This window comes from Lissotriton vulgaris, chromosome 4_1 (assembly GCF_964263255.1).
Source record: "Lissotriton vulgaris chromosome 4_1, aLisVul1.2, whole genome shotgun sequence".
Classification (NCBI taxonomy): Eukaryota; Metazoa; Chordata; class Amphibia; order Caudata; family Salamandridae; genus Lissotriton; species Lissotriton vulgaris.
Window position 1 is genome coordinate 149,693,097 of NC_141691.1, and position 21,409 is coordinate 149,714,505.

General features: G+C 42.6%; 1 protein-coding gene across 3 annotated transcripts in view; it reads left to right on the forward strand.

Annotated features, from left to right (window-relative positions):
• Positions 1-21,409, forward strand: part of ATP7A (ATPase copper transporting alpha) — a 568,605-nt gene that overhangs the window by 221,429 nt on the left and 325,767 nt on the right. Inside the window, exon 1 of one of the 3 annotated variants that reach the window (XM_086918414.1) lies at positions 3,351-3,578. The exons of the other annotated variants lie outside the window; for them this stretch is intronic. The gene's annotated coding sequence lies outside the window, so the exon portion shown is untranslated. Of the gene's footprint in view, positions 1-3,350; positions 3,579-21,409 lie in introns of those variants that run through there. 3 annotated transcript variants of the gene reach the window in all.

Here is a 21,409-nt window from a genome sequence, read left to right on the forward strand (position 1 = left end):
AATTGCATCAGGAGTGGAGAACAAAAATCTTCTGTCATCTAGAACATGAAAGGTTTAGACTCGGCCGCAGAAGTGCTCTATGGCATGAACTGCTTCCGAGGGAGCTTGAAAGGGGTCATCTGGTGAACAATGTCACATGAGCTCTGAAAAGCCATCAGTGATGCTAGAACACATTTCTGATTCAGGATGCTGGGCCAGGGGCTACAGCAAGCTAAAACTGTAGGTGTTCTAAGAGCATCATGCTGCTACTAAACATGCAAGTGTATCAAATGAGCATGACAAAAAGTTTTAAGTGGGGAGCTGAAGAGATGGAAGTGGGTGAATGATAGTCAGACATTTTTTAGTGAAAATGTGGTTCAGTTTGCATTATGGTGCGATATTATGAATCATGTGAATACATTGTGCCATTTTATTTTACAATAAAAAAATAATTAAAGAAATGAGTTACTTAGAAGAGACCATTAATAAATCAGAGAGGTTTTAGCCATGCATGCACACAAGGGTAAAATAATTTGTGGATTGGTTATTTTCGCGCCCTACTTTAACACATGTCTGTCTCCACATTTCCCAATTAAAAGACGCAAATGATTCTTGTCTGCTATGTTGGCAAACTTTAAAAAGGAGCTATTGGTTACATTAGTGCCTTTCATGTGCCTCATTCTTGTAATCTGATATATCCCACTCACAAGAGTGGCATGCCTTTGTTCTCTGGGCTCTCCTTAATTTCCGTTGATCTTTCACTGCTTTTGAGCACACAGCTCAAATTGAAAATTTCACAGATTGAAAGGCTTCACTGTTTTCCATCACCTTTCTTAACTCCTTCCAGGTCTGGGGGTGCTGTACCACCTGCTGCACCCCTAGTTCCAACACCCGGGGCGCCAGTTGGTTGTAATTGTGAGTGACATAGGGGTGGACAAAAAGGAGTTTGTGTTTTCTATCTACACTGGATGGCACCTTTGGGAATGTACAACACAAGGAGTATACTCTGTGTATGGGGAGTATGGATCTGTCCTCCTGCCTCAGCACATGCACTTCAAGGCACTTTTATTTAAGAATAGCTTCCACAGATTGACAGGTTCATGTATGTTTTAGCTCTAGCACAAAGAAGCAGAAGAATCAGTGCTTAACTTGAGCCGGTGTTTTCCAGTGCTCAGCTGGCACTTAATCATCAACACCAGTGCTTTTCATTAGCACCGGTTAAGGACACGTTCATTTATGCATAGGGAGATTAAGTGATTTGTCCGGAATCACAGGATGTTAAGCCGATGCCGTGGCTCAAAACTGGTTCCCATGCACCAATGTCAGCAACTCTGGCCATTACGCCACACCCTCTCCCCACTTTCGTGGTTGGTAGTTGGCTCTGTTTTAGGCGGTGCTAGCAGGAGAAATGGTCTGGTGGAAGCTGCCTCCTGACAAGAGCCCCAGCACTTAGTTTTTTACAAATTAACCACTGCAATGAATGGTCTACAGAGTACAATTTTTGCAACTGAGATCAAGAGAGCAAAACCTGTGTATCCATGAGCCATGGAATCAAAGCAGTAAAACTACAATAAAATAGTGTTGTCAATACAGCAGTCGACTGAACAGAAGACAATCACGAGTAGGCTATCAGCGGTGCCAAATAAGGGGATACAATGGCAGTGTGCTAAGGAATGTAATGCCACGTCTGTAATTGTTAAATGCAATGGTGTTGTCTGAGCCCTCTGATGTGCACTTTGTATCCTGGCTGCTCTAAATACAAATGTACTAGACTAACAGCATCATGGCACACTCACCCTGAAAACATCAATAGTCTTCTCAAATGAATGCTAACATGCATAGAATGTTGATAGGAAGTATTGTCATTGTCGATTTCCCAATAACATTACTGTACCGCCCCTAAACAGTATGAGACTGAGAATTGCCAGCACTACAAGTACTGGAATGCTATCTGTGTTAAGTAAAGATCTTATATCAGTATGCTGAGGATTGTGCTCCCAGAAGGTGCAGCAGGGGAAGGCAAGCATTCAATAAAATGTAGTATCTGGGGTACAACAAGTGTGCAGAGCCGCAGTAGCCAGTGCACCTACCACAACTGGCCCCTTGTAATACAGCAGACGCCGGAGACCACCAATACTTAAGGTATGTGTATAAAAGGCATTGTTTTATTTTGTAATTTTTACCCTCTTAAAGCTGTTAGGTCTCTATGACATAGTACTTCAATATTACCTATATGCATGCTAATTTTACAGTTATTCCTTGTATAAAGTGTTTAACAAATACCAGAACTGTCTTATAGAATAAAAACAAAATCCATAGCTACTTACATTATGTATAGAGTGTGTTTCATCAGCATGGCTGTTTCCCCTCTGCACCATGTTAACTCTGTAGTCTTCTGCCAAAGCCTGTTTACCCGCAAAGATACAATTAGGTGCTCCAATAAATTTCAGAGTGCAAGTGTAGTTACATCCCTATTTCATTTTTTTCTCTGCGCACTCCCAAGGTGTAAAAAGCGCTCCTTAAAAATGTCATACTTTCACCGACCTCTCCCTGTCTAAGAACATCATGACTGTGCATATTACTAGACCCTCTACGCCACTTTTTGAAAGACTCTCATGCTTATCAGTCCCTGACAGCTGACTCCTATGTAGAAGCCTCTTCGTGTCTTAGCAGTCTTTTAGGTGGTTTGAAATTAGGCGCTGAAAATGTTACATCAGCAAACTTACATTTTAGTTTTGCCGCTCTTATGAAACTCTTGTTCGTCCCGCTCTTTCTGTGATGCAACAGCATTTTTTTTTAAACCCTGTTACAACTCCATGTCTGGTTTGCCACCTTTTGTGGAATTTGCGCCATCCAGCCCTTTCTGGGCTGTAGCAGCCTATTTTACCGTTACAAAAATATGTCTGTCCATGTTACTGAACCCTTCTGCACCCCAGACTATGCTTTATGTGTGAGTGAGGGGCCAAGGCTGATAAACATGGCAGTCTTGTAAAGCATGCAGAAGGGTTCAGTAACATGGACAGACATATTTTTGTAACGGTAAAATAGGCTGCTACAGCCCAGAAAGGGCTGGATGGCGCAAATTCCACAAAAGGTGGCAAACCAGACATGGAGTTGTAACAGGGTTTAAAAAAAAATGCTGTTGCATCACAGAAAGAGCGGGACGAACAAGAGTTTCATAAGAGCGGCAAAACTAAAATGTAAGTTTGCTGATGTAACATTTTCAGCGCCTAATTTCAAACCACCTAAAAGACTGCTAAGACACGAAGAGGCTTCTACATAGGAGTCAGCTGTCAGGGACTGATAAGCATGAGAGTCTTTCAAAAAGTGGCGTAGAGGGTCTAGTAATATGCACAGTCATGATGTTCTTAGACAGGGAGAGGTCGGTGAAAGTATGACATTTTTAAGGAGCGCTTTTTACACCTTGGGAGTGCGCAGAGAAAAAAATGAAATAGGGATGTAACTACACTTGCACTCTGAAATTTATTGGAGCACCTAATTGTATCTTTGCGGGTAAACAGGCTTTGGCAGAAGACTACAGAGTTAACATGGTGCAGAGGGGAAACAGCCATGCTGATGAAACACACTCTATACATAATGTAAGTAGCTATGGATTTTGTTTTTATTCTATAAGACAGTTCTGGTATTTGTTAAACACTTTATACAAGGAATAACTGTAAAATTAGCATGCATATAGGTAATATTGAAGTACTATGTCATAGAGACCTAACAGCTTTAAGAGGGTAAAAATTACAAAATAAAACAATGCCTTTTATACACATACCTTAAGTATTGGTGGTCTCCGGCGTCTGCTGTATTACAAGGGGCCAGTTGTGGTAGGTGCACTGGCTACTGCGGCTCTGCACACTTGTTGTACCCCAGATACTACATTTTATTGAATGCTTGCCTTCCCCTGCTGCACCTTCTGGGAGCACAATCCTCAGCATACTGATATAAGATCTTTACTTAACACAGATAGCATTCCAGTACTTGTAGTGCTGGCAATTCTCAGTCTCATACTGTTTAGGGGCGGTACAGTAATGTTATTGGGAAATCGACAATGACAATACTTCCTATCAACATTCTATGCATGTTAGCATTCATTTGAGAAGACTATTGATGTTTTCAGGGTGAGTGTGCCATGATGCTGTTAGTCTAGTACATTTGTATTTAGAGCAGCCAGGATACAAAGTGCACATCAGAGGGCTCAGACAACACCATTGCATTTAACAATTACAGACGTGGCATTACATTCCTTAGCACACTGCCATTGTATCCCCTTATTTGGCACCGCTGATAGCCTACTCGTGATTGTCTTCTGTTCAGTCGACTGCTGTATTGACAACACTATTTTATTGTAGTTTTACTGCTTTGATTCCATGGCTCATGGATACACAGGTTTTGCTCTCTTGATCTCAGTTGCAAAAATTGTACTCTGTAGACCATTCATTGCAGTGGTTAATTTGTAAAAAACTAAGTGCTGGGGCTCTTGTCAGGAGGCAGCTTCCACCAGACCATTTCTCCTGCTAGCACCGCCTAAAACAGAGCCAACTACCAACCACGAAAGTGGGGAGAGGGTGTGGCGTAATGGCCAGAGTTGCTGACATTGGTGCATGGGAACCAGTTTTGAGCCACGGCATCGGCTTAACATCCTGTGATTCCGGACAAATCACTTAATCTCCCTATGCATAAATGAACGTGTCCTTAACCGGTGCTAATGAAAAGCACTGGTGTTGATGATTAAGTGCCAGCTGAGCACTGGAAAACACCGGCTCAAGTTAAGCACTGATTCTTCTGCTTCTTTGTGCTAGAGCTAAAACATACATGAACCTGTCAATCTGTGGAAGCTATTCTTAAATAAAAGTGCCTTGAAGTGCATGTGCTGAGGCAGGAGGACAGATCCATACTCCCCATACACAGAGTATACTCCTTGTGTTGTACATTCCCAAAGGTGCCATCCAGTGTAGATAGAAAACACAAACTCCTTTTTGTCCACCCCTATGTCACTCACAATTACAACCAACTGGCGCCCCGGGTGTTGGAACTAGGGGTGCAGCAGGTGGTACAGCACCCCCAGACCTGGAAGGAGTTAAGAAAGGTGATGGAAAACAGTGAAGCCTTTCAATCTGTGAAATTTTCAATTTGAGCTGTGTGCTCAAAAGCAGTGAAAGATCAACGGAAATTAAGGAGAGCCCAGAGAACAAAGGCATGCCACTCTTGTGAGTGGGATATATCAGATTACAAGAATGAGGCACATGAAAGGCACTAATGTAACCAATAGCTCCTTTTTAAAGTTTGCCAACATAGCAGACAAGAATCATTTGCGTCTTTTAATTGGGAAATGTGGAGACAGACATGTGTTAAAGTAGGGCGCGAAAATAACCAATCCACAAATTATTTTACCCTTGTGTGCATGCATGGCTAAAACCTCTCTGATTTATTAATGGTCTCTTCTAAGTAACTCATTTCTTTAATTATTTTTTTATTGTAAAATAAAATGGCACAATGTATTCACATGATTCATAATATCGCACCATAATGCAAACTGAACCACATTTTCACTAAAAAATGTCTGACTATCATTCACCCACTTCCATCTCTTCAGCTCCCCACTTAAAACTTTTTGTCATGCTCATTTGATACACTTGCATGTTTAGTAGCAGCATGATGCTCTTAGAACACCTACAGTTTTAGCTTGCTGTAGCCCCTGGCCCAGCATCCTGAATCAGAAATGTGTTCTAGCATCACTGATGGCTTTTCAGAGCTCATGTGACATTGTTCACCAGATGACCCCTTTCAAGCTCCCTCGGAAGCAGTTCATGCCATAGAGCACTTCTGCGGCCGAGTCTAAACCTTTCATGTTCTAGATGACAGAAGATTTTTGTTCTCCAACTCCTGATGCAATTAAAAGTGTCTCAGACCAAGATAGACATCCCTCCATCACCACAACGACCTTTAAAATCTACAAAATAGGACTTTCTGTAGTGTATTGAGCCAAAGAAGAAAATGGACTTGGATGTCCAGAAAGCGGGGAAGTAAACCTGATACTGTGTTAGTAGCAACTGTGCAAATGGGAAAGAACTCTTTGTTATGTTATGGTAGGTATTTTTATTTAGCCACCCTACACTATTTACATGGTCTGTTAATACCCTTAATTTTTATGGTAGTTTGCTCTCCAACAGAAGGTTCATTTATTGGGGAAATCAGACTTGTGTATTCCTGATTTGTTGTCAGTGTGTTTGTGGTGGTTTTGCTCAATTTGCACTGTGGTGGTGTGTCTCTATCCCTGCGCCTCGAGTTTATTGTTTGTCCATTTATGGATGTAAACAAGCAGATGCCTCTGGGTGAGGGCTTTGTGGCTTGCATTATATTTTTATATTCTACTACAGCTCTGTTTGGCCAGCAGTGTGATGTTTTTCTGGAAGAGGTTTGCCATAATAGATAGATGGTTTATACTAGATGTTGAACACCCTAATTTTCTGTGTAAGACTTGTGTCTTGCTGTAACTTGTTTAAAGAAGCAGGTTGGCATGGTTTAGACTGATGCGGTATTGCAGTGAGTGGTAGGGGGGGGGGGGGGGGGGGGAGTCATTTGTGGTCTTGGCTATTGTACGGCAGTGAGTTGTATAGTAATAGCTTGCAATTTAGTGTGGTAAGGTGAGGTATGGTGTTATGTGGCATTTGGTGATGTGGTACACATACCTTTAAGGTGATAGGTAATGATATGGCGTGCCAAAGTCTGAGAAAGTGTGGTATTGTGTGGTAGTGTGTGTGTTGAGAGTGGTATGGTACTGAGAGATGTGGTCTTGAAAATTGATGATGTGACATGATGGCATATGTTGGTGTATGAGCTGTAGTGAGGTAGACTGAAGTGGAGTGGTGCAATATGAGATTGTCTTGTTTGGTATGTTGGTGTGTTCGCTGGTGCGGTGTGGTGATATGTACTAAGTGAACTTTGTTTATGTATGGTTCTGCTGTGTTTTGATGTGTAATGTAATTGCTCTTATATGGATAGTTGTGGTATTGAAGGGCACGTTTACTGCATGGTGTGGTGTAGTCTGATGTGGAACCATAGGGAACTATGGGAGGGGTTGATGGATGGGTGTGATGCAATATGATAGCATGTGATGTGGCTTAGTATAAAGTGTGGGATGTTGTCATTTGGTATAACTATACTTGTATCTGGTGGTGCATTGTGTAGGATGTTGCGTTTTGGTGTGGTGTAGATTGGTATGGTGTGCATTAGTGTGGTGTTAGATTTAGTGTTGCTATGTGGCATATGTGGTATGGTGAACAGGGAGGTGTGTTGTGGTTCAGTAGGGTGTGTTGTGTTGTACACCATAGACTGTATGGTCCTGTGAAGAGTTATGAAGTCAACAAGGGTGCTTTGAGGGGCGGCAAAGTGACAGGAAGAGTTTTGTCATAATAGATAGATGGTTTATACTAGATGTTGAACACCCTCCTTTTCTGTGTCAGACTTGTGTCTTGATGTAACTTATGTAAAGAAGCAGGTAGGTATGGTTTAGACGGATGTGGTGTTGCAGTGGGTGGTATAGGGCGGTGTGGGGAGTAAAGTGTGTTCTTGGCTATTGTACTACATTGAATTGTATAGTAATTACATGGCAATTTAGTGTGGTACGGTGAGGTATGGTGTTATGTGGCATTTGGTGATGTGGTACACAGACCATTAAGGTGAGACTTAATGATATGGTGTGCCAAAGTCTGAGAAAGGGTGGCATGGTATGGTAGTGTGTGTGTTGAGAGTGGTGTGGTACTGCGAGAGGTGGTGTTGAAAATTGATGATGTGACATGATGGAATATGTTGGTACATGATATAATGGGCTGTAGTGAGGTAGACTCAAGTGGAGTGGTGCAATATGAGATTGTCTTGTGTGGTATGTTGGTGTGTTCGGTGGTGCGGTGTGGTGATATGTACTAACTGAACTTTGTTGTTGTATAGTTCTGCTGTGCTGAGCAATGTAATTGCTCTTATATGGATAGTTGTGGTATTGAATGGCATGTATACTGCATGGTGTGTTGTAGTCTGATGTGGAAGCACAGGGAACTGTGAGAAGGGTTGATGGATGGGTGTGGTGCAATATGGTAGCATGTGATGTGGCTTAGTATAAAGTGTGGGATGTTGTCATTTGGTATAACTATACTTGTATCTGGTGGTGCAATGTGTAGGATGTTGTGTTTTGGTGTGGTGTAGATTGGTGTGGTGCGCATTAGTGTGGTGTTAGATTTAGTGTTGCTATGTGGCATATGTGGTATAGTGAACAGGGAGGGGTGTTGTGGTACAGTAGGGTGTGTTGTGTTGTACACCATAGACTGTATGGTCCTGTGTGGAGTTATGAAGTCAACAAGGGTGCTGTGAGGGGCGGCAAAGTGACAGGAAAAGTTTTGCCATAATAGATAGATGGTTTATACTAGATGTTGAACACCCTCCTTTTCTGTGTCAGACTTGTGTCTTGATGTAACTTATGTAAAGAAGCAGGTAGGTATGGTTTAGAATGATGTGGTGTTGCAGTGGGTGGTATAGGGCGGTGTGGGGAGTCAAGTGTGTTCTTGGCTATTGTACTACATTGAATTGTATAGTAATTACATGGCAATTTAGTGTGGTACGGTGAGGTATGGTGTTATGTGGCATTTGGTGATGTGGTACACAGACCTTTAATGTGAGACCTATTGATATGGTGTGCCAAAGTCCGAGAAAGTGTGGCATGGTGTGGTATTGTGTGTGTGTTGAGAGTGGTGTGGTACTGAGAGAGCAGGTGTTGAAAATTGATGATGTGACATGATGGAATATGTTGGTACATGATATAATGGGCTGTAGTGAGGTAGACTCAAGTGGAGTGGTGCAATATGAGATTGTCTTGTGTGGTATGTTGGTGTGTTCGGTGGTGCGATGTGGTGATGTGTACTAAGTGAACTTTGTTGTTGTATAGTGCTGCTGTGCTGTGATGTTGCATGTAATTGCTCCTATATATGGATATCTGTGGTATTGAATGGCATGTATACTGCATGGTGTGATGTAGCCTTTGGTGGAACCATAGGGAACTATGGGAGGGGTTGATGGATGGGTGTGGTGCAATATGATAGCATGTGATGTGGCTTAGTATAAAGTGTGGGATGTTGTCATTTGGTATAACTATACTTGTATCTGGTGGTGCAATGTGTAGGATGTTGCGTTTTGGTGTGGTGTAGATTGGTGTGGTGTGCATTAGTGTGGTGTTAGATTTAGTGTTGCTATGTGGCATATGTGGTATGGTGAACAGGGAGGTGTGTTGTGGTACAGTAGGGTGTGTTGTACACCATAGACTGTATGGTCCTGTGTGGAGTTATAAAGTCAACAAGGGTGCTTTGAGGGGCGGCAAAGTGACAGGAAGAGTTTTGCCATAATAGATAGATGGTTTATACTAGATGTTGAACACCCTCCTTTTCTGTGTCAGACTTGTGTCTTGATGTAACTTATGTAAAGAAGCAGGTAAGTATGGTTTAGACGGATGTGGTGTTGCAGTGGGTGGTATAGGGCGATGTGGGGAGTCAAGTGTGTTCTTGGCTATTGTACTACATCGAATTGTATAGTAATTACATGGCAATTTAGTGTGGTACGGTGAGGTATGGTGTTATGTGGCATTTGGTGATGTGGTACACAGCCCTTTAAGGTGAGACTTAATGATATGGTGTGCCAAAGTCTGAGAAAGGGTGGCATAGTGTGGTAGTGTGTGTGTTGAGAGTGGTGTGGTACTGATAGAGGTGGTGTTGAAAATTGATGATGTGACATGATGGAATATGTTGGTACATGATATAATGGGCTGTAGTGAGGTAGACTCAAGTGGAGTGGTGCAATATGAGATTGTCTTGTGTGGTATTTTGGTGTGTTCGATGGTGCGGTGTTGTGATATGTACTAACTGAACTTTGTTGTTGTATAGTTCTGCTGTGCTGATCAATGTAATTGCTCTTATATGGATAGTTGTGGTATTGAATGGCATGTATACTGCATGGTGTGTTGTAGTCTGATGTGGAAGCATAGGGAACTGTGAGAAGGGTTGATGGATGGGTGTGGTGCAATATGATAGCATGTGATGTGGCTTAGTATAAAGTGTGGGATGTTGTCATTTGGTATAACTATACTTGTATCTGGTGGTGCAATGTGTAGGATGTTGCGTTTTGGTGTGGTGTAGATTGGTGTGGTGTGCATTAGTGTGGTGTTAGATTTAGTGTTGCTATGTGGCATATGTGGTATGGTGAACAGGGAGGGGTGTTGTGGTACAGTATGGTGTGTTGTGTTGTACACCATAGACTGTATGGTCCTGTGTGGCGTTATGAAGCCAACAAGGGTGCTGTGAGGGGCGGCAAAGTGACAGGAAGAGTTTTGCCATAATAGATAGATGGTTTATACTAGATGTTGAACACCCTCCTTTTCTGTGTCAGACTTGTGTCTTGATGTAACTTATGTAAAGAAGCAGGTAGGTATGGTTTAGACAGATGTGGTGTTGCAGTGGGTGGTATAGGGCGCTGTGGGGAGTCAAGTGTGTTCTTGGCTATTGTACTACATTGAATTGTATAGTAATTACATGGCAATTTCGTGTGGTAAGGTGAGGTATGGTGTTATGTGGCATTTGGTGATGTGGTACACAGACCTTTAAGGTGAGACGTATTGATATGGTGTGCCAAAGTCAGAGAAAGTGTGGCATGGTGTGGTATTGTGTGTGTGTGTTGAGAGTGGTGTGGTATGTACGGTCCCTCTAAGTGTCTAAAAACTGGTGAGAGATAGTTTACGTATTACCCTTCAATTTTTCTCTACACCCCCTCAAATGTAAAAGTAAGAGCTTTTAAAATGTCATGCTTTCACTAGCCGGCCGTCTATGAGGCCCATGTGCATATTTCGCGCCACGCTTTCACTGTCGAGCTGTGCTTATCAGACCATGCCAGCTGCCGCCCAGCGCAGAAGCCTCTTCGTGTCTTTAGGCCCTAACAAAAAAAAAACGTACATTTTCCATCATGTTGAATATCCAGGACGTTTTGCCGCCTTTCTGGGTTGGGGCCAGCCTGTGTTACTGTTATAAAAAATATGCCTAACCATATTGCTGGACAATGTGCATGTTGTACAAGAATACCATATTTATCAGTCCTGCCACACACACACACACTCATAGGTAGAGCAAAGCCTCAGTTGGATAACACAAGATTTTAGTTTTATTTTTAGTAATTGATGTCCTTTGTTTCAGAGACCTTCAAATAGGCTGTGCATTATGTTGCACCGTGGAACTGACAGTCTAGGTTTGTGATCGCACATTACACTGTTAAAGAAACAGGCATTACCCTGTTTCACAGCCCCCAGATGTCCCTACATACTGACCCATATTAATAATCTCCAACACATTACCCTCCCTTAGAAAGAAAACACAATACACAACACATGTCTTTATGTATTTATTTTAGTAATTGTCACTTACATTGTGCATTTCAACTTTGGCTGTGCATTATGTTGCACCATGGAACTGACAGTCTAGGTTTGTGACCGCACATTACCCTGTTAAAGAAACAGGCATTACCCTGTTTCACAGCCCCCCAGCTATCCCTGCATACAGGCCCGTGCTTTTTATCCCTCAAACATTAAGTTCCTTTAGAAAGAAAGAAATGACAACTGCCCAGAGGGTGTTTTTATTTATTTCCCCTATTTTTGGTCTCCATAACAGACATCATTTTACATCAGAGACATTTAAAAACGTTTCTTTTATTATTTTCTTTTAGTAATTGTCACTCACATTGTGCATTTCAACTTTTGGCTGTGCATTATGTTACACAGGCCTGCATGTTACAGAACACTGCCTGGACATGTTGTCAATCCCCTGCTGCTGCTTTACAAGATGACCATGTTTATCACCCCAAATACATTACCATATATGTAAAAGAAATCACAAATGCATAACACTTGTTTTTATTTTCATAAATGCTGTCATTTTCGACCTGAGACTTTTTAAAATTAGGCGGCAAAATTACCACCCTCGCAATCCAGTGGCCTACCTCCCCTCCTCTTTTAGGACCCATGGCTTTCCGGCCCCCTGATGCCTATGGCACGCCACCACGACTCCGGCCACCACTCAGGAACTCCAAAGGCCACAGGCACGCCTCCTGGGGGCTGGCCTATCGCCCCAAAAACACCCTGCAACAATCTAGGGCTCCCATTCCACAGATGGCCCACGACGCTGCTCAAGCAACATCAGGCTGCAGCCTCTACTAGCCAGTGGACATGCCCAGACATGTCCATGCTTGCCCAGGCATGTCCCTGCTGCCCCAACAAGCACTGAGCCCCCAGCTAAGTCTCTGCGCAGCCACCCCACAGACCTAAACACCCTGTAGGCCCTACTGGATGCCTTGGCGATAACCCTAGCCACCTCACACCAGCCCTCTACTACAGCCCTTACACACAGCCATTAATTCACATGTGAAGGACACTCACTGCCTACACCTGCCCCCTCTTTCACCACGGTCCCTCTGGGGGCGTCCTCAGGCCCTGGACTTCCGGCCCTGGCCTTCCACCCCCCCCGGAAATCCGGCCGGGGCCTTCCGGCCAGGGCCTTCCGGCCCCAGACTTCCTGCCAGGGGCTTCCGGGGAGGGATATCCGGGGGAGGGACATCCGGGGCGGGATATCCGGCTCCTACGTCACTTCCAGGGGGCGTTCCCACCTGTCAAAAAATGAATGGTGATGAAAGGTATCATTCCCTTACTACTTACATTTAGCGCCTTCTTGAGCTGTGACATGCCTTTTGGAGGATGACGGAGCAAGTTGTTTCTGGAAATACAACACATCATTGACCTTGCGATGTATGCTAACTTTCCCATGACTATCCCCCTCCCCAATCCAACATAGGCTTGATATTCGTAATGGGTGTATGTAACAAGCAAGGATGGAGGCAACGTAGACTGTCTTTTGGAGGAGACCGGGCTTTAGGTCTGGTTAGTCGGTGGGAGAAACCCTCACGATGGAGGACTAAAATAATGCCGGTCGCCTGGGTTAAAGTGAAAGCAGGCGCCTGTGTTGTTATTGAAAGCGGGCACCCATACTGTTAACCCCTTGCATGCTGATGACTGCCCCCGTCTGTCATGCACTACGGCGCTCATGTGCTGATGACGGCTGGGGGCCATCATAAACCCGCCCACTTGCGATTTTGCCGCACAGGCACAGAATCACGGCCGCATGCAAGGGTTTAATGTAAAAACACATAAGATAAGATAAAACGTGTGCATGCTGCTTATATAAACACAAATGGTTGCAGCTGAAGCAGCTCCAACTGTGATAGAAGGTCCATAGATCTCAGGCCTATATCTTTATTCGTAATTGTTAAGGGAGTGAAGGAGCCATACTCAAAGCCCCGGACCCTAAGAGCTTCAAATTTACAAATTTGAGGTTAGAAGCGAGTATGTATTCCTTTCCTTTGAATAGATAAGTGATCAGGGTAAATCCTTCTTTACTTTTATTTGATCTTGACAAAAGCCATCACCACATCCATTTGGCTCTTAAATGATTCAATTCTTTTTCGTTAAGTTTATCCAAATTTTATTTATTGAGCAAAGAGGTAAAACAGCTGGCACGTGTTTCACCCTATGTGGCACGTAGCACCAGGGCTTTCTCAAGGCTAAATGAATTGGTTTACATCTTTCTCTAATTATTTCAGTTTTTCAGATTCACAGGAACACAATGTTTCACATTCAATTTTTCAATGAAGTTGAGTCTCCAGGTGTCCCAAGGTCCTTCGGATAATCCGGTCTTCGTCGTGAGGCCCGTCGTTCATCCAGCTGAAGCAGCGCATGTCCTGCCTGCAGTAAGAGAAACTCAATAAAGAAAATAGTGCTTACAGATTAAATATCAAACACCGTGTAACCCAAGTAAAAGGGCCGGTCGCCGTGGGAGGTTACAAATGAAGACAAGACTGTACTAAGGAGGGACTAACAAGCCTATTTACGAATCAGAAGCCAGCATTTACGAAGGGCAATGACGAATATGAGCAGAGACTGGGCGAGGCTTCAAGTACATACTCCAATACAGCATGCTTTGCAATGCAGCAAATGCGCGCTGCCAACAAGCTCGACCTAAACAGTAGTCAACACATAAGGATGTACTGTGTGAGGGGAGTAGTATATGTATTGCCTGGTGCTATGGTGGTGTAGCCGCCAGATGTTGATGAGTCTTATTACCCTCAAGCAGTCAGAAAGGAGCGGTGACCTACCAGTCTCCTATTAAGACTTTGTGTCAGTCGACAATGCATTATGGTGTTATAATTGCCACCAATAAGGGTGAAGCGCGTGGCAGACGCCGCTAGGAGCTAAGTAACATCCATACACTGCTGTCATCAGTGTCCTATTGGCAGGACGTGGCAGCCCAGTGGTTCTGAGGATACCTTTTGAACTACAATGCGGAAGGTTTTCTGCAGGAGGATGGCCACCCCTTTAGATCCCACATGTAGCCCGAATTGTAAACTCTGGTGTAGCCATGTCTGTCCAAGAAGGACAGTTTGCACTCAATAGGTGTGTTTCTTGGAGCAACAGGACTGCAGGTTGGAGCCACTTGAGATACAGCATTAACCGCTCCTCTTTTGAGGTTTTTCATTCACCCCAATTACATTACAGAATAAAATGGTATTATAACCTTAGAGTTTCCAGTAGTGAAGTCTGAGCTCATCGCGTAGGTGATCAGGTAAGTCTTTGAGGGTGAATGCAGGCCCAACAACACACCAAGGAGAGAGCCAAGGGCCGGGTCCCCCGCATTCCAACAATACAGGGAGGGTGCTGCCCAGGCTGTTGTCACAGGGGCTGGTCCACAAAAGATGATCGTCACTGGTACCTGAATAGAACCCCTCCTCCCCCCCTCCCCCCGGCCCCCCCAGGCAGGCGATGCCACCAATTGGGCAGACACACCTCACCGACCAGGGCACAATTCCCTCCCAGTCACACTAAGTCAAAAGCGCCACCTCCTGCGAGTGCTGAGGCAGTCCATCCCCTGCTCCAGCACCCAGGCACTCCGGGCCAACTGTAGCCAGTGGTGCGGCTGAGCAAAAGTCATGCGGCGCCGCAGTCCCCAGGCTGGGGCGAATCAGGAGCTCCTTGGGACGATGCCCCAGTCACCACCTCTGGGCATCTCCCTCTGCAGCTGCAGAACAAGGTAGACAGGGAGGCTGGCCCTTGCAGCTCCGTCTCTACCTATGGCAGGCGCTGCTAAGCTGGGTCAGGGCTGATGGCTCGGGACCAGCCGCGGATCTCAAGACCTCCATCTTTGGCCGTTGGCCACGTCTTCACTTTTTGAAAATGTTATGCAGATTTTGAAACTCTGGAACCCCTGCCTGCCGCTGGTGTGCTCCAGGCTGTAGTTGCTATTTCTAGTCTTATATTTCTCTGTCGCTGTATAAGGAGCTCGATTCCACTCAGGACTCAGAGGCTTGGGCATTGAGATGCACCTTACTGGTGCTGTGGGTGAATATGAAGCACTGACCTCGTCCTTGTGTTTCCCGTGTGAGACTCCATTCTTGGCAGACTCTGTACTTCACCATATTTTTTATCAAGTGTTGATAACATATTTCTGGCCACATCATTATTCCAAAGTAAACATCGTTACTGTACAATGTGTATTTCTCGCTCTTTTACTACCTTTCAGAATTCAAATCCCTATTTTCTTGAACTGGCATTACACAATCGCCTCCTGAATCACATTTGATTAACTACAATTCAGTTAAGATGACCGCCCTATTTTTAAAAGACCACAATTTCCTTGTTAACCTCCTTTTTCGAGCTACTTTAATCACTTTATGTTAATGTGAATTTATTCTAAATCTATGAATGCCCAATATTTTTAATAGTCTTTATTTGTAAAATAAATATCTTTTCATAAACATTGTATAAACTTGCATCACATTTTTAATTCACTTAGATACTTTGTGAACAGAAATGTGTCTGCACAACCATCAGGATTAATCCCAATACCTAAACAGCGAACACTTAATATTTTCACATGAGCTGAAATTTGTCTTTGAGACAGATCCATTTTCACATGTTGTTTAGACACTGGTGTGATTTGAACCTTTCATTATCCGGCTGTTCATGCATAATTTTCCTGACATGCGCAGTGCTAGCAAACACTATTTTACTCTAGTATTCGTTAACTTTCTTGCAAGAAAACATTGATGCGTATTTCCAAATTCATCCTGGTGGTAGATGTACAATAATGTTTAAGATATATCTATTTTTATTTCTACTTTTATTGTAATTTTCTGTTGTCAATCTGATATTATGTGATGCATTTCAAGCACAAAGTTTCAAATCCAACAGCTTGCTATTTAAGTGTAATAGTAAATGTGAAGTCATTGTCCTAAAGCACACCCTATTGTCTTTCGCAGCAGGGTATTAATCAAATGGTTTTAAAATAACTTTAAGTTAGAGTTAACATTTTATTTTCTTGTATGACCATTTCGTGCAAAGTACCACAAACACAGTCTGGGAGTTAATCAGCAAATCTAACCTTTTTTTAAATACAGGTCATATTTATTTTTTTATCAATTGGAGTCCTTGCATGGGTCCTCATACATTGGCATTTGCATTAGGATGAACATACTCACTTATCAATACTTCAGCATTACATTTTACATCATGTTAGGTCTGTAGCCAATAAGTATATCATTGCTGGAGCCATCTCCTACAAATTCAAAGTGAGAACGGCATCTTTCGTTATCTGTATCTGCATGTATAACAGTATGTTTAGACAAACATACTTCTCTCACCGGGGGCTGTTATTTATTTGATGGGCATTGGCGCCCTAAATGATCAACATTGTGTCGAGGACTAAACCCCAAATCTGTATTTGCATAGATCTTGCTAAGGAGAACAAGTGATGCAGACCATTTTTTGGTGTTAAGGCACCGATTATTCAGAGTGGAACAGTGGTGCTGAGTCCGATGGAGTGGGATAAACACGATTCACATGTTTCGGATAAAAAGGCAAAATGAGCACAAGTTGTGAGGTATAATAAGTGGGAAATTAGAAGAGTAGCACATGCTTTACATATATAGTCAGTGTTCAAGTAGGACAGAAGGTGAATGGATGTAGAGTTTAGAGCTAGTAGAAACATGACATCTATAAGATATTGAGTGGGCAGATGGAAGCATTAGCTGTAGCAGCAATAGCGCTACTTTCACAATCACATAGAAGCAGGCTCCAAGTGCAAACATGCACCCAGATCCTGCTCAACGCACACAATTTCTAAATTTTAGTCCATTCTCACTTACCTAACTCATCACTGTGCTGCATTCTAATTCCCAGTTCTCTAGTGGACCGTATAAAACTCTTATTGGATCGGTTCCTTCACCGACCCTTTCCCGTCTTCCAAGCAATTGCCCCTTGTTTTCTGGCCAACATTATCCTTACGTCCACCAGCCATGCTGCTTATTTCCACCTGTTTTCCAAGGTGTTTGACCTAGCAGACATATGACACTCTGCTGGTGTATCGACTGTTCAAGTCAAAATGTGCACCACCTCTTTTCAACAAGATCTGATAGCAGGACATATCCAGACGCCATGGAAGAATGCGTCCTTAAAGGCTCGCTCATGATCCGTGCAGATAGAAGTTTTGTTTTAGTTTGATCCCCACGTTACGCTGTACCTGTTACATTTACAAGCTTATCATGGATAGCTGATGATACTCTAAATGTGTGACCAGCTTCACGCCAGTGGGACTTGACTTTCAGTTTGGTCAGAAGGTTGACGTACATGGTTGATACGGGTCTTCTGATTGGCCTCAGCTTTATTTCGACCTTCTCAGGTGTTGGTGCAGTTCCATTGTTGCTCAAGTACCTTAGTTGAAATATCAAAAAATCTGTAAAAGTGATGCATATAAAAAGAAATTGACCGATTGGGAAGGACATTACCTGGAGCCCTCAAATGAGTCCCCAAACCGCCCTCCTTCTCATCATATTCCTACGTTCACCGCCTTCCATAGTTTTGCATCGAGTGTAACCCCCCCCGCTCCTCATGGGGAAAAAAAGCGATGACCACTTTTTAATTAAACAGTAGCATGCCTCCAAATTCTGTGTATGGCCTTGATCACCATAGCTATTGAGAGATCCCGGCTGTCTGTCCAGAATAAGCCCTCCATGTAGGGAAATTCACTAATGCTGTGCACCAAGCCTTACAAGCTGTCTTCAGCACAGCTACACAGAATTGTGTATTAGATCCCAAAGGCATCATTATTCTTTGAAGAAAATTCCAACATAGGACACGTGTACCAATAAACAACAGTGGAAAGAACCCAATTGGAATCCACGACTCGGTACTGTGCACTACACAATTCAAACACTGTTATTCAAAAAAGAGAAACAAATGTATTTAAAACAAATTTCACTGGGAGTTAAGGTTACAATATATATATATATATATATATATATATATATATATATATATATATATATATATATATATATATATATATATATATATATATATATATATATATATATATATATAACGAGCAAATGTCCCAAGATGAGAGGAGCATCCGTAGCTGGTGCCGGCGGCAAGGTTCAGGACACCCTCGCGGTAATTACTTTCAGCAATAACTTCTCATAAGAGAAAAACGCCGCACACTACTTCGTTAGTTGAATTATTGGTTTATTTTCTGTAGGTTCCCTGTTTGGTGGGGAACCTACAGAAAATAAACCAATAATTCAACTAACGAAGTAGTGTGCGGCGTTTTTCTCTTTTGAGAAGTTATTGCTGAAAGTAATATATATATATATATATATATATATATATATATATATATATATATATATATATATATATATATATATTTTTTTTTTTAATATCTTTATAGTGCGATCGAAACTGCTTAACTTGCCCCAAATATTAACAGTACCAATGGGCCATTTAAGGTAGCCTGTCAGTTTTACAAGTGTGAACAACTTAACTGCATTATGAGAAAGCACCGTCCACGCTGCAAGGCATTATTCTCTGCGAATTATTCACTGGTTTTGTATGACACTGGATGATTTTTTTTTTTTTATACTATCTTACCTATTGCATTTCAGTGAGTTGGAGCCTTAACTTTTTACTGAGCTGTAGTCTGCTTCTATCATCATCTTAATTTTCAGATATCATAGACATATTTATATTTACAGGTACACCCAGTGTGATCGGCCATTTTGTATCGACGCGGAGTGCGGAAGGGACCATGACTCATGATTCTGAAAGGTGAAGCCTCATGATGATCATGATGCCCCTCCCCCCTCAATAATAGTTATAAAGAGCATATTGCACTTGGGATCTGCATATATGGTTTATGCCTCGCTGTTCTTTCGTGTGCAATATTTATAATCAAACTAACCAGGACACAGGAGGTTACGTCCTTGTTGTGAGATGAAGTTACACTGAACAGGCCCTGTGGGTTTTGGTAAAATTGGTTTTCTCTGTAAAAATGATTGGAATTATAACCTGCGAGGGAGCAAGCATGTTACCTGAAAATAATTAGGAATTCCTTCCTAATAACAAAGAATTAAAAAGAATAATGCACACACGTATGTTTATTAGGAACTTTGCTACAGATAACGTTTAATTGTCCGACATTGATTTTCACTTACATGGTAGAGGTACTTTTGTGTACACGATGTGTTTCAATTGTAAAGTGCCCTTGTTACTTACGCTGTCCAGTTAGTAGACCTGGGGTGTGCCGTCCTCGTGAGCTGTGAGAAAGTGCTGTGGGTGGCAGAGTGGTGCTCAGCGGCGTCTTTTGACCCCTTTTAGTTTTAGCGAGAAGAGGCCTCTGGCTTTATTTATTTAGTTTATTTATATTTGTAATGTTCTGCAACGTGAACATGGTCCCAGGTCTCTAGAGCGCTTTGAATAAATAAAAGGGGCAAAATTACACGAGTGAAGTGAAACTAAAGTGACAATGTGTGAGATTGCAGGTGCACGGTGAAACAATGCATACATTAGCTTGAGCAAAAATGCAGATTAACAATGTTCATTGCACAACGCTTTCGTAGGCCTTGTTATTAGTATAATCATTAAAAAGCTTTTACATAGCTTTGATACACCATCGGGGGGAACCAGGCGATTTGATGGGCGGGGTCTGGGTTCTGGGGGTCTTCGCCCTTCGTTGTATGCAGGCAGGCGATCAGTTGGATAGCCTTCAGTTTACAAATTAGTAACCATGCCTTTTTCTGTGGTTTTGTCATCGCAAAGCTACTGCCGCATGATTATTGCCAAATCCTCCCAGCCGCAGTACTTTATCAGAATGTTCCAGCTTTGAATGTTGGCAGAAGCTGAAGTTGTCCTAAGGAGGGTCATGGAGCACGGTGTAGTTGTCACAAAATGGAAAAATAATGAATAAAAAAATACATTTTAAAAAGGTGGGTCGTGGAGGATGTGCGCTTTTAGGTGTAATGTCGGTCTGCAAAACCTGAGCAAGAGACTCACCTGATACTGCCTCCCAATGCACAGAAGTATCACAAGCGGTATCAGGGAGCCCGAATAAACCGGTTTGAGATCAGGGTATCGCGTCACTGAAAGAGAACTAAGAATAATTCTTCTCCAACACCATGTGAGGATATTCCTTCAAAAGCACCCACTTCCATTGGCTGGCTTCATCACGGGGTACCTCCCCGCGGCTACCAATGATGAGGTTTAGTAGCAGTCAGAAAGTTCCTTCTTTGTGGGAACACTTCATGGGATGGCGTTTTTGTTTTTTTTAATGATTTCTTTTTTACTGAAGAAATGCTGCTATTTCACACCAATAGAGTATTAGCCCTCCTAGTGTATGTTTTGTTGTAGAAAAAACACAGGCATTATGATTCCTCTGTAACAAGAAATGAAAGGCTAAAAAAAGCATATGACAAGGTCATTTTATGTTTTTTTCTGGGTTTAAAAAGTGATCACGAAGTTTTTGCAGTATAGGCTCTCAGTGGATCTACCTGTATCTGCCCTCATTGTCCACACTAATTGCAGTAGTGAATAAGTGAATATATGATCACTTGTCCCTGCGGACTAAGATATGTGGGGATAACACCTAGAAAAATTCGGATCCGGGTTAATAAACATCATGGCAATATCCTCACTGCAAGGCAGACTACAAATGTATTTGCCCTCTACACAGACTGTGACTGTGATCTCACGTGGAATGTGTTTAAGTCTTTGTTTAAATACTCTCCAAGTGACCGGTTTTTCAACAAAAACTATTTGTGCCAATTGTCACAGCAGTTCTGCTTTAAGTTATGTTATATGCATTTATAGCGCGCTCGGCTACTCCAGAGAGTACAAGAAGTAGTGTGCAGCTGGATCAAACGCATACTTTTCCTGTTATAATAGAATATATCCAAATTGTTTTTAGAGCACACAATGGCTTTCATATTAAATATCCGATTGGACCAGGAAAGAGGCACA